Raw genomic sequence first — 13,442 nt, forward strand, 5'->3', positions numbered from 1 at the left:
AAAAAGTAACCAAACTAGGTCCAAATCTAGTCCAAATTCAACCAAACTGACTTGGAAAATTCTAGAATCAGTTTGTTTGGTTAGGAGCTCAAATTTTCCTATAAATAGAAGCCTCCCCTTGTTGAAAAAAATATAGTGTCTTATGCCTTGTCACTCTACTCCACCTAAGCCAAATTAGATAGTGTCTTATGCTTGTTACTCTACTCCACCTAAGCCAAATTAGATAGTGTCTTATGCTTTGTTACTCTACTCCATTTAAGCCAAAATATATAGTGTCTTATGCTATGTTACTCCACCAAAGCCAAGAACTGTGAATTCTTTAATAATTCACTAGTTTTTGACACTTCTCTCTTTCTTCAATCCCCATTGGTGGCTCCATCAACATACTAAACCAATTGATTGGTTGGGGGCCTCTACCGTGAATAAAGAATCAAGCAAATCATAAGGTAAGTATATTGAATTTTGATCTTTTCTATGATTTCTCAATGATTCTCTCTTCTCAATCCCTCTCAAGCTTGAGAAGTTTAATTGGTATGGTTTTTTTTAAATGCTATTGAAGTTAATTGGTGAATAGTAGTGAAGAGTTACATAATTTAATAAATGCTATAGAAGTTAATTTCCACTTATATTTAAATTCTAATGGTTTTTATAATTTATCTCTCTCACTCAAGAAATGGTCATACTCATGACCCATTCTCAATCCAAATGAAGCTTTTCATAAAGCTTTTCCTTAATCCAAGATTAAGCTATACTTGAGGCCAAATTAATGGCTTTTTGCTATGCTTTTAGTTTATGCACATTGATGATTCAATCCATTATGGATTGATGACCCAATTAGAGACCATTCTAATTGTTTTCTTAATGATCCAATTAGAGACCATTATGGATTGATGACCCAATTAGAGACCATTCTAATTGTTTTCTTAATGATCCAATTAGAGACCATTATGGATTGATGATCCAATTAGAGACCATTCTAATTGTTTTCTTAATGATCCAATTAGAGACCATTATGGATTGATGATCCAATTAGAGACCATTCTAATTGTTTTCTTAATGATCCAATTAGAGACCATTATGGATTGATGATCCAATTAGAGACCATTCTAATTAATTCTTTAATAATGAGCTTTATCCCTTAGAAAAAAAATTGAGATTTATCAGTCATAGTAGCGGAGCTATGGCAAAATTTTTATAGAAATTACGCATAAAATAAATTCATTCAAAGCATAAAAAGAGGACTTCCTACCATATTCTAGGAACTATCATCCTAGATTAATTAAAAGAATTTTATTATGCATGGAGATGTGGATGTTTGCATGTAGATGTAGATGTATAGATGTAGATGTGGATGTGGAGGTGGATGGATGCATGTAGATGTAGATGTATAGATGTAGATGTGAATGGAGATGTGGATGTATGCATGTAGATGTAGATGTATAGATGTGGATGTGGATGTATACATGTAGATGTAGATGTATAGATACGGATGTGGATGTGGAGGTGGATGTATACATGTAGATGTAGATGTATAGATGTAGATGTGGATGTGGAGGTAGATGGATGCATGTAGATGTAGATGTATAGATGTAGATGGGAATGGAGATATGGATGTATGCATGTAGATGTAGATGTATAGATGTAGATGTGGATGTGGAGGTGGATGGATGCATGTAGATGTAGATGTATAGATGTAGATGTTAATGGAGATGTGGATGTATGCATGTAGATGTAGATGTATGGAGGTGAATGTGAATGTGGATGTGGATGTATGCATAGAGATGTAGATGTATGCATGTAGATGTGAATGTACGCATATAGATGTGGATGTATGGATGTGAATATACGATATGCGATGTGAGGGAACCTGAAGTGATGAGATAGAAATGATGTGATGGGATGAGTATACATATAAATGGAATATGGAATAAGAATGTAGATTGATGAAGGATAATGTGAAAAAATGAAAGTTAAAATAGAAATTGTGTTGTAAACTGTTTGTAAATACTGTTTGTAAATGCTGTTTGTAAATGATTGTTTTATGTCAAGAATGCTGGGGGGAGCATTTTGACCGTCTTGTGATTAAAGTCGTGATGGTAAAGTTGCAACTGCTGACGGGGAGTCAATGAAGGACGTCTCGCGTAGCAAGGTCGGCCGAGGTCTTGACCAGCCTCGGTGCGATTAAAATGGTGAGCTTCCGGTACGGTGGATGAGGGGCCAAGGAAGCGGCCTATGCGTGAAGCGCTAGGTTACCTGCGAAGGATCCTAGAGGGTGCTGACCATACGGTGCTCGGGCTCTGGGTTGCCTAGGATACCCACGCGTGCGTCGAGGAAGATATTGGAACAGAGTTGGAGTTGTTTTCTGAAATCGAGCATGGATCTGGTTGATTGACCTTGCTGGTCTTCAATGGATGAGTCCATGGCTCCTTATATGGATCTGTTGGTTGATCTTGCTGATCTTCAACGAGAGTCCATCATGTTAAGTGATTATATTGCCAAGTATTATGGGCTAGGAACTATCGAAACGGCTCCTGAGCGTTCTAGTTGCCAATGATGCCATAGATACTCTGATGAAGGAATGATGGGAAATTAAGAATCAATTGGATAAATTGGAAGATGGTGATCAATGATACTATGGTTTTATTAAAGGATTGTTTTAAACTGGTTGAATCTGGTTGAAAAAGGCAATTTCATATTGGGTGTGTGAGTGGTGTGACTAGTTTTATTTTGCATGAACATCCGGCTAGGGGGCCTCGGAACTCTTTTCCTTGGTACCCGGGACAAAACCTAACCAAATTTTTAATTGGATCCCATCACTACAGTGGTTGGGCGGTTGGCTAACCCATGGGATTGGATGGGGTTAGGCTGGACTGATGGATCCGTAAATCGAGACTCAAACTTTTGTTTTTACGATAGAAAAAAAAAAATCCCGGACAGAAACTGTTCTATGGATAGGAATCAACGGCTGTGCCTCTTGAATGGGGAAAAAAGCGTTGATCCCAATGATCCAAGTGCAAGTTTCTTCCTTGAACTGACTAAGTATCTTATAGATGTAATCGGATCATCTCGATCAGAAATGATCTTGACTACGTTAGAGTAAAAAGTTATCTTGGTGGAATCGCCCGTGCTTTCCGGTAGAGGAAGTTTTTTCGGGTTCGGTTTTGGAACAACCGACGGATTAGTCTCTTATCTGGATATCCGTGGGCGAGGCCCCGAGTGTGGGACCCCTGTCCTGCGCGAGAAGCGCTACTTCCGCTGCCAGTACCTGGAATCCGTTGCTCGGTGGGAACAGGGATCTTACAGTTGGTATCAGAGCATTTGGTTAATAAAGATCAACTGAGAAGACAAATATATCAAAAATTTATCAAGAAACACAAAAAGGTTATAATTGTGTGATATAATTCATACAATTTGATATTCAAACTGAAACTCGTAATTTGGTAATTGGGTCTTCAGATGGAAGTACCGCAATTATATAGAATCCCTGACTTGCTTGAGGCCTAGACATGATAGTATTTACCTTATAATTCCAAGGGCCGTGACTACCTGTATATACCGAGAGTATACTGCAGCTCTTTACTGACAGTATATACGGGTAAATCTAAGACTTGAAATTATAAGCGTTAATGCTATCTAGATGATGATTTCTAATGTGATTGATATGATTTTTAATTCTGTTTGAGAATGGATGAATTGATTTGGATTCTGATTGAAAATGCTGATTGAAAAATGTTGATTTTTAAAAATTAGTTGAAATATAATGAAACTACAATGAGGGGGAATGGGACGAGTCCCTGTGATGAATATTCATAACTAGAATGATGATAACGAATTCAGCAAATCACTATGAGATTAGTGGGTTGTGCTGTCAGATTGCTACTGTTAATACTTGACCGGTAGATCGAGTTAAGGGATGTCAAATTGAGAACTTGCTTGACTGAAATTTCCGTGGAGGAATGTTCCGAAGAAAACTTTTGGGTCTAATGGACCATTATCATGTTAAAGATATGAATGACATGATCTGAATGAATTGTTATTTAATGATGAGTTCTATATAAGGGATATTTATCCCAGTGTTCTGTTGGGTTGACCAGAATATAAGGAACCCCAGAATAAAATTGGATCTTAAGAAAAAGAGCTGTCCCCTACCTTGCGAGATGAGGACATCTCGCACTTTTTAAGTGGGGTAGAATGTAAGATTCCTCCCCAACATTCGAAGCATACAGGGGTAAGAATCTTCCTTTCTGATCTTATAATTATTCCCTCTCTAAAATAAAAGAAAGTTTCTGTTTAAAAAAGGAAGACCCTTTTCCTAGAATACTTCTCAGGAGTCCCACCTATTTTAAGGCTTTAGAACAATGAGTCCAGAAGTGAGAATCGGTGTTTTGGATACCAAGGTTTTGGTTTTCATTCGAGTACGGCCCAAAAGAAGTTCTTTATCTCTTGGGGAGTATAAGAAGTTATCCCCCAGATATTGTGACCCTTATATCTGAATTCAATGAAAGTAGGTGACTTAGCCTACAAGTTTCTTTTATTCCCTCATCTCAAAATTCTTAATGCCTTCTATAGAAAAATGTGTCAAACTCAAATCATGGAAAGACGGTAAAACTTCAGTGGCAAGTTACCGTTGGCTTCTAGGTTACGCTAGCTCCTTCCTTTATATAAGTCGTAATTTTTACTTGCCGCTCACAGTAATCTTACTCCCATCAATCTCCTTTCTTTCTTAATCTCCTTCATGGCTTGGCAACAGGAATTAGTTTTATCCCTGATGATTTCTCACCTTCAAGACGCAAGAGAGTCTGTGAAGAAAGACTTTATAGAACAGTATGAGCGCTCACTTTTTCCTCACCTAGGAACTTCTGTAGCGCAGACCAAATGGCGGACCTATCAAAACATAACTAGGGTAACACCCTGGGGTCAGCAGCACTTTCGTAACAATGTCCGCTTGGCCATGGTTATTAAAGCTTTGGGTTTGGGTCCCCGATACTACTGCGTCATGAGATCAAGGCATCTTGGGTTTTCTGAGCGGGTCTTCTTATTGGCGTGTTTTCTTCCTCATGAGAAGATATGCCTTTATCCCATTTTTGGCTTGCCTCTCAGAGGTCCTTTTGTTAGATCACCTCATACCACTGAGATAGGTGCGGCAATAACCAGCAGAATCATTCCCATAGATGAGTTACCCTATACTTGTGCAGCTTGTGAGGACTGCTTTTGTGACCATATGATGGACGGGCTTATGGAAGTGTAAAGAGTTCTTCTATCTTACTGTATAAGTTCCGAGAATGAATAAAGTTTAAATCTTGTTCTTATTTTGAATCTTGCTCTCTTTAAGACTTTTCTTGGTGGTTAATCTTGATTAAAATTTTCCTCTAAGTCTCATATTCGTTCACCTTGCGAAATTATCCCAAGTTGCGAGATGAGGACATCTCGCGTTTTTTAAGTGGGGTAGAATGTAAGATTCCTCCCCCAACCCCTTTTTGATGTCTAGTATATTCCCCTGTAATCAATTCCTTTTCTGAAATATAAGAGATCTTGTTTGTGGCTGTTTTAACCTAGAGAGAGAAAATATGCTAGAGAGAGAATATTCAGATTATGAATATTTTTGGATAGAAAATTAACTCATCTTATTAAAATAAGTTCCCCTGAAATAGAAATTCAAAAAGAATTTTCCAATGTGCAATTGGAATTAAATGGAAATAAGTATAAAGAACCTTAGTCTAAGGGTCTAGATTTTCAAAAATTTTTAGATTATGGTCCAATTAAGGTTCCTATGGGCCAATAGCATCAATCCATGTGTAGGGAGGAGATAAATCCAATTTGTAAAAGAAGATACCCAAAAATGAGTAAATGCTCACATAAGATGAAGAGTTGAAAATGTACAAGGTTTATTAGTAAATAAACACATATGTAAGGAAGGGGAGTTCTTTAAAGGAGGTGCATATTTCACATAAGATGAAGAGTTGAAAATGTACAAGGTTTATTAGTAAATAAACACATATGTAAGGAAGAGGAGTTCTTTAAAGGAGGTGCATATTTCACATAAGATGAAGAGTTGAAAATGTACAAGGCTTATTAGAAAAAAAAACTATGACACATATGTAAGGAAGAGGAGTTCTTTAAAGGAGGTGCATATTTCACATAAGATGAAGAGTTGAAAATGTACAAGGTTTATTAGTAAAAAACTATGAGCAATAAAATTTTGACACATATGTAAGGTAGGGGAATTCTTTAAAGGAGGTGCATATTTCACATGCTTGAATGAGTTTTAAACTCAAAAAGGTTTATTAGTAAAAAACTATGAGCAATAAAATTTTGACACATATGTAAGGTAGGGGAATTCTTTAAAGGAGGTGCATATTTCACATGCTTGAATGAGTTTTAAACTCAAAAATAATGTGATATTTTTATCTCTCATCTCTCTTGAACCAAACCAAATCAAAATGGAACCAAACCGAATCAAAAAGTAACCAAACTAGGTCCAAATCTAGTCCAAATTCAACCAAACTGACTTGGAAAATTCTAGAATCAGTTTGTTTGGTTAGGAGCTCAAATTTTCCTATAAATAGAAGCCTCCCCTTGTTGAAAAAAATATAGTGTCTTATGCCTTGTCACTCTACTCCACCTAAGCCAAATTAGATAGTGTCTTATGCTTGTTACTCTACTCCACCTAAGCCAAATTAGATAGTGTCTTATGCTTTGTTACTCTACTCCATTTAAGCCAAAATATATAGTGTCTTATGCTATGTTACTCCACCAAAGCCAAGAACTGTGAATTCTTTAATAATTCACTAGTTTTTGACACTTCTCTCTTTCTTCAATCCCCATTGGTGGCTCCATCAACATACTAAACCAATTGATTGGTTGGGGGCCTCTACCGTGAATAAAGAATCAAGCAAATCATAAGGTAAGTATATTGAATTTTGATCTTTTCTATGATTTCTCAATGATTCTCTCTTCTCAATCCCTCTCAAGCTTGAGAAGTTTAATTGGTATGGTTTTTTTTAAATGCTATTGAAGTTAATTGGTGAATAGTAGTGAAGAGTTACATAATTTAATAAATGCTATAGAAGTTAATTTCCACTTATATTTAAATTCTAATGGTTTTTATAATTTATCTCTCTCACTCAAGAAATGGTCATACTCATGACCCATTCTCAATCCAAATGAAGCTTTTCATAAAGCTTTTCCTTAATCCAAGATTAAGCTATACTTGAGGCCAAATTAATGGCTTTTTGCTATGCTTTTAGTTTATGCACATTGATGATTCAATCCATTATGGATTGATGACCCAATTAGAGACCATTCTAATTGTTTTCTTAATGATCCAATTAGAGACCATTATGGATTGATGACCCAATTAGAGACCATTCTAATTGTTTTCTTAATGATCCAATTAGAGACCATTATGGATTGATGATCCAATTAGAGACCATTCTAATTGTTTTCTTAATGATCCAATTAGAGACCATTATGGATTGATGATCCAATTAGAGACCATTCTAATTGTTTTCTTAATGATCCAATTAGAGACCATTATGGATTGATGATCCAATTAGAGACCATTCTAATTAATTCTTTAATAATGAGCTTTATCCCTTAGAAAAAAAATTGAGATTTATCAGTCATAGTAGCGGAGCTATGGCAAAATTTTTATAGAAATTACGCATAAAATAAATTCATTCAAAGCATAAAAAGAGGACTTCCTACCATATTCTAGGAACTATCATCCTAGATTAATTAAAAGAATTTTATTATGCATGGAGATGTGGATGTTTGCATGTAGATGTAGATGTATAGATGTAGATGTGGATGTGGAGGTGGATGGATGCATGTAGATGTAGATGTATAGATGTAGATGTGAATGGAGATGTGGATGTATGCATGTAGATGTAGATGTATAGATGTGGATGTGGATGTATACATGTAGATGTAGATGTATAGATACGGATGTGGATGTGGAGGTGGATGTATACATGTAGATGTAGATGTATAGATGTAGATGTGGATGTGGAGGTAGATGGATGCATGTAGATGTAGATGTATAGATGTAGATGGGAATGGAGATATGGATGTATGCATGTAGATGTAGATGTATAGATGTAGATGTGGATGTGGAGGTGGATGGATGCATGTAGATGTAGATGTATAGATGTAGATGTTAATGGAGATGTGGATGTATGCATGTAGATGTAGATGTATGGAGGTGAATGTGAATGTGGATGTGGATGTATGCATAGAGATGTAGATGTATGCATGTAGATGTGAATGTACGCATATAGATGTGGATGTATGGATGTGAATATACGATATGCGATGTGAGGGAACCTGAAGTGATGAGATAGAAATGATGTGATGGGATGAGTATACATATAAATGGAATATGGAATAAGAATGTAGATTGATGAAGGATAATGTGAAAAAATGAAAGTTAAAATAGAAATTGTGTTGTAAACTGTTTGTAAATACTGTTTGTAAATGCTGTTTGTAAATGATTGTTTTATGTCAAGAATGCTGGGGGGAGCATTTTGACCGTCTTGTGATTAAAGTCGTGATGGTAAAGTTGCAACTGCTGACGGGGAGTCAATGAAGGACGTCTCGCGTAGCAAGGTCGGCCGAGGTCTTGACCAGCCTCGGTGCGATTAAAATGGTGAGCTTCCGGTACGGTGGATGAGGGGCCAAGGAAGCGGCCTATGCGTGAAGCGCTAGGTTACCTGCGAAGGATCCTAGAGGGTGCTGACCATACGGTGCTCGGGCTCTGGGTTGCCTAGGATACCCACGCGTGCGTCGAGGAAGATATTGGAACAGAGTTGGAGTTGTTTTCTGAAATCGAGCATGGATCTGGTTGATTGACCTTGCTGGTCTTCAATGGATGAGTCCATGGCTCCTTATATGGATCTGTTGGTTGATCTTGCTGATCTTCAACGAGAGTCCATCATGTTAAGTGATTATATTGCCAAGTATTATGGGCTAGGAACTATCGAAACGGCTCCTGAGCGTTCTAGTTGCCAATGATGCCATAGATACTCTGATGAAGGAATGATGGGAAATTAAGAATCAATTGGATAAATTGGAAGATGGTGATCAATGATACTATGGTTTTATTAAAGGATTGTTTTAAACTGGTTGAATCTGGTTGAAAAAGGCAATTTCATATTGGGTGTGTGAGTGGTGTGACTAGTTTTATTTTGCATGAACATCCGGCTAGGGGGCCTCGGAACTCTTTTCCTTGGTACCCGGGACAAAACCTAACCAAATTTTTAATTGGATCCCATCACTACAGTGGTTGGGCGGTTGGCTAACCCATGGGATTGGATGGGGTTAGGCTGGACTGATGGATCCGTAAATCGAGACTCAAACTTTTGTTTTTACGATAGAAAAAAAAAAATCCCGGACAGAAACTGTTCTATGGATAGGAATCAACGGCTGTGCCTCTTGAATGGGGAAAAAAGCGTTGATCCCAATGATCCAAGTGCAAGTTTCTTCCTTGAACTGACTAAGTATCTTATAGATGTAATCGGATCATCTCGATCAGAAATGATCTTGACTACGTTAGAGTAAAAAGTTATCTTGGTGGAATCGCCCGTGCTTTCCGGTAGAGGAAGTTTTTCCGGGTTCGGTTTTGGAACAACCGACGGATTAGTCTCTTATCTGGATATCCGTGGGCGAGGCCCCGAGTGTGGGACCCCTGTCCTGCGCGAGAAGCGCTACTTCCGCTGCCAGTACCTGGAATCCGTTGCTCGGTGGGAACAGGGATCTTACAAATGCCATAATGATGGTGTGACTCTTCAGGGTGTCTAGACCTAGATTAGAGGGTTAGCCCCATTTTGAGTAGCCCCATAAGGGAGGAGTACAAAGGCACCTATCAATCACCTACTACAAGTGGTTGAGATCATTAGTAGTATAGGAGCATGGCACATGTGGCGTGCTCCTTGTTGTTGTTGCATCGCGGCCATAGAGGAAACTACCACACCACTCGCAGAGTGGTGTGGTAGAATATGGGTGGATACCCTCCATGGCCAGTGGGAGAAGTTTTGCGAGGCGGCTCAAGGAAAGTGTCAAGGGCCTTTTCTATGCAGATTTGAACAATGGTAAGCTTTCCTTAGGGCCAAAGACAACGAGGTTACTTGGCATTAGAGGCCACCTATTTGGCAGTCCCCCCCCCCAAGTTGTATGAGCAAGACTTCCTCTAATAAGAGCGGCCAGCCAGCCAAGGAAGAGCCCCTCTCTATCCCCGACTATTTTTCTTGTCTTGTACTTAGCCATTTTGACTGCATTTTGGAAACTAATGGAAGGATCTTTTCTTGGGGGAAAAAATAACTAAATCAATTTAAATATATAAAGATTTATATAGCAAGGAGTTGAGATTAAGAAAATACAAATTAACTTGAATATTCATCAGGATATATACTTATACTTTTAGTGACAAAATAAAACTATATGCATTAGAATTAAATAAATTTTTGATACAAATATGAGTTTTAGCTATTAAGACGTGCAAGTTAAACAAACTTACTTGGGGAAGACAAAGGCCTCCATCACTTGCTTGTTTTTTCAAAAGTTACTAAATCAAATTTTGCAAATTATTTTTGCTCTCTCTCTCTCTCTCTCTTCACACATATGCGTGTTTTTGTGTGCATGCACATGCATACATGTGCGTGAATGCATATTTGTGTGTGTGTGTGTGTGTGTGTGTACATGTGTGTGCATGTGTATGTGTGTATGTACGTGTGTGTGTGCATGTATATGCATGTGTAAGCACACGTTCATGACATGGGACGAAGGAAGGTGACCAAAAAGTGTGGCTTCTACCCTACAAAATCTTCTCACATTTGTGGGTACAACCAACTATGACAAGTGATGCTCTTGAAGAAAGAGCTTGAAGAAATAGAATGTCCATAGAGCACACCACTAAGGTTCTCTACACCTCCTTTGCAAAGGACTCCACACCTAGCGGCACTACATGGGCCCCCCAATCCTTAAATGTTCCAAGAGACCATCCGCATTGAAGGGGTCTATTGGGGTGAGATCTATCTGAGTTTCCCTCCACCCAATGATACTTGGGTGAGGGTTTAGGTGGTGAGTAGTCATAGTCTATCCTATTGCACAAACTTACGAGGTGTTTCTTGATCCTATGCTCCATGTGGGCCCACTCGTCGGCTCTGGCCTGGATATATGCATATATTGGGCTCCAACTATCACTAGAGGTATCTATGTCACATGTACCTATGCACATAAGTGCCATGCGACACACTAGCTCATCATTAATGCTATACTTGGATAGATTTAGTACCCTTTTAGGACATCAACAAGGTCAGCCCATCTCGATGAAAGCATGATAGGAGTGTAGATGATGATGAGGAACCAAGCACGGTAGGCATATTAATGGTGGAGAAGTGTAAACTAGTAGCAAAGCAACACGGAAGTGGATTAAGGGTAGAGAGGGAAGATAGGCATAGGAGGGATAGGAAGGGGGAAGACATTGGCCGTTAAGAATGTGAGATCAGAGCTATAGGGAAACTATTCTGTACTTCAGACAATATTTTTGGGCCGAAAATGCATTTTGGGCACGTCTGGACCTCTGTTTTTAGTTCGCAAGCATTCACGGGCACTGCAGGGACGGGCACTACAGGTAAGTTTCGATTCTCTGCATAACTCTATTTTTAGAATTGTAGGAAGGGCAATTGGTTATATAGACAATGTGTGTACTGCAAAGAGGTCTTCAAGTTGCCATTGGGTGTATGTATGCAAATTGAGGTCACTCGTTGGTGACAATTTAGGTGCAGTATAGTACCGTTGCAGAGAATACAACACTTTGTGCAGGTCAAACAAAAGTGCTGTTTTGGTGACTTTGTGTTGCAAACAAGATGTCGAATGATGGAATTAACGAAATTGTTATAGAAAATCTTGACAAGAACAACTTCCATGCTTGGAGGTTTAGATTAACAAATTTCCTGATGGGAAAAGGCTATTGGGACTACATTGAAGGTGAACATGAGGAGGCACCAAAGATACCGGAGATTAATCCAACCACTGTAGATGTAAAAGAATACAAGGATTGGAATCAAGGAGTAAGGAAAGTCATGTATTGGCTTTCTATTAGCATACAAGACACTATGATTGGGCATATACAGGATGCCAAGTCACCCAAGGAGGCATGGGATACTTTGGTGAAGCTATATGAAACTAACACCAAGGCACGAAAGATTCAGTTGAAGAATGAGCTTCATACTGTGGAAAAGAAAAATATGTCTCTGAATGATTATGCCTTGAAAATCAAGGGCATTGTGGAATCCCTTGCATCTATTGGTGTTTCTCTGTTGATGATGATGACAAGGTTGAAGTATGCCTACGTGGTCTCAAGCCATAATACAAGGCATTCAAGATGTCTATTCAAACTCGGGAAAACATTCCCAACTTCACAGATTTGGTGTCAATGCTAATCATTGAAGAGAAGAATTTGGGTGAAGATCAAGAGTCTTCACAAAACAAAAACAGTTCAGAGCAGTAGGCCTTCTACATAAGTTCAGGTAGAGGAGGTCGTGGACGTGGCCAAGGTGGTAAGTTCAGGTAGAGGAGGTCGTGGACGTGGCCAAGGTGATAAGCCGAACAGGTAATCAGAATTATAGTCAACGGCAGCAACTGTCCCAAGATTCCCAACAACAACACATAGGTGGAAGATGCAAGTTTAGAGCCAGGGGGAGTCAAAGAGGTTGTCGTGGTAATTGTCAAAGGTAGCATAATGATACACGAGGCCTTTTTTACTGTGGTAAGCCTGGACATGTGCAGGTAGATCACTATAAGAAGCAAACTGTCATGTGAAATGGAAAAGTGTAGCAAATTAACTATGCGTCCTCTAGCAGAAATAATGAGGATAATGAGAGGTTGTTTATTATGCAACATGTAGTTAATGTTGTGTCTAGATATGATGTAGCAGCATGTAAGGATGATGTATGGTATGTTGATTCAGGTGCTTCAAACCACATGACAAGTCATGGTGAGTGGTTCAAGGAATGAAGTGTCTTGAAAGACTAGGTTTTGTTGAAATAGGGGATGACACTGCTCATCCGATTGCCCATGTTGGAGATGTGCCATTATCTATGCAAGATGGTAAGATGAAATACCTTGTAGATGTACTTCATGTTCCGAACATTATAAAGAATTTGGTTTCTGTTGGCAAGATGATTGAGCAAGGTTTGCAAGTCCGGTTCAACCCTGGTGTTATTTACAAAACTTTAAAGATAAGTGCAGGTTGGTTGCAAAAAACAACAAAGTGGATAGAATGTTTACACATTGAATGTAAATATGCCTGAGTTGAGTGCTTTAATGTTTGCAAATGGTTCAAGAGTTGTTGTAGATACATGCATTTGGCATAAGATAATTGGCCATGTAAATGTGTAAAGAATGAAGTCTATGCAGACTAAAGAAATTGTGATAGGCCTACC

Source organism: Cibotium barometz, chromosome 10, assembly GCF_041138505.1.
Source record: "Cibotium barometz isolate CiBa-2024 chromosome 10, ASM4113850v1, whole genome shotgun sequence".
NCBI lineage: Eukaryota > Viridiplantae > Streptophyta > Polypodiopsida > Cyatheales > Cibotiaceae > Cibotium > Cibotium barometz.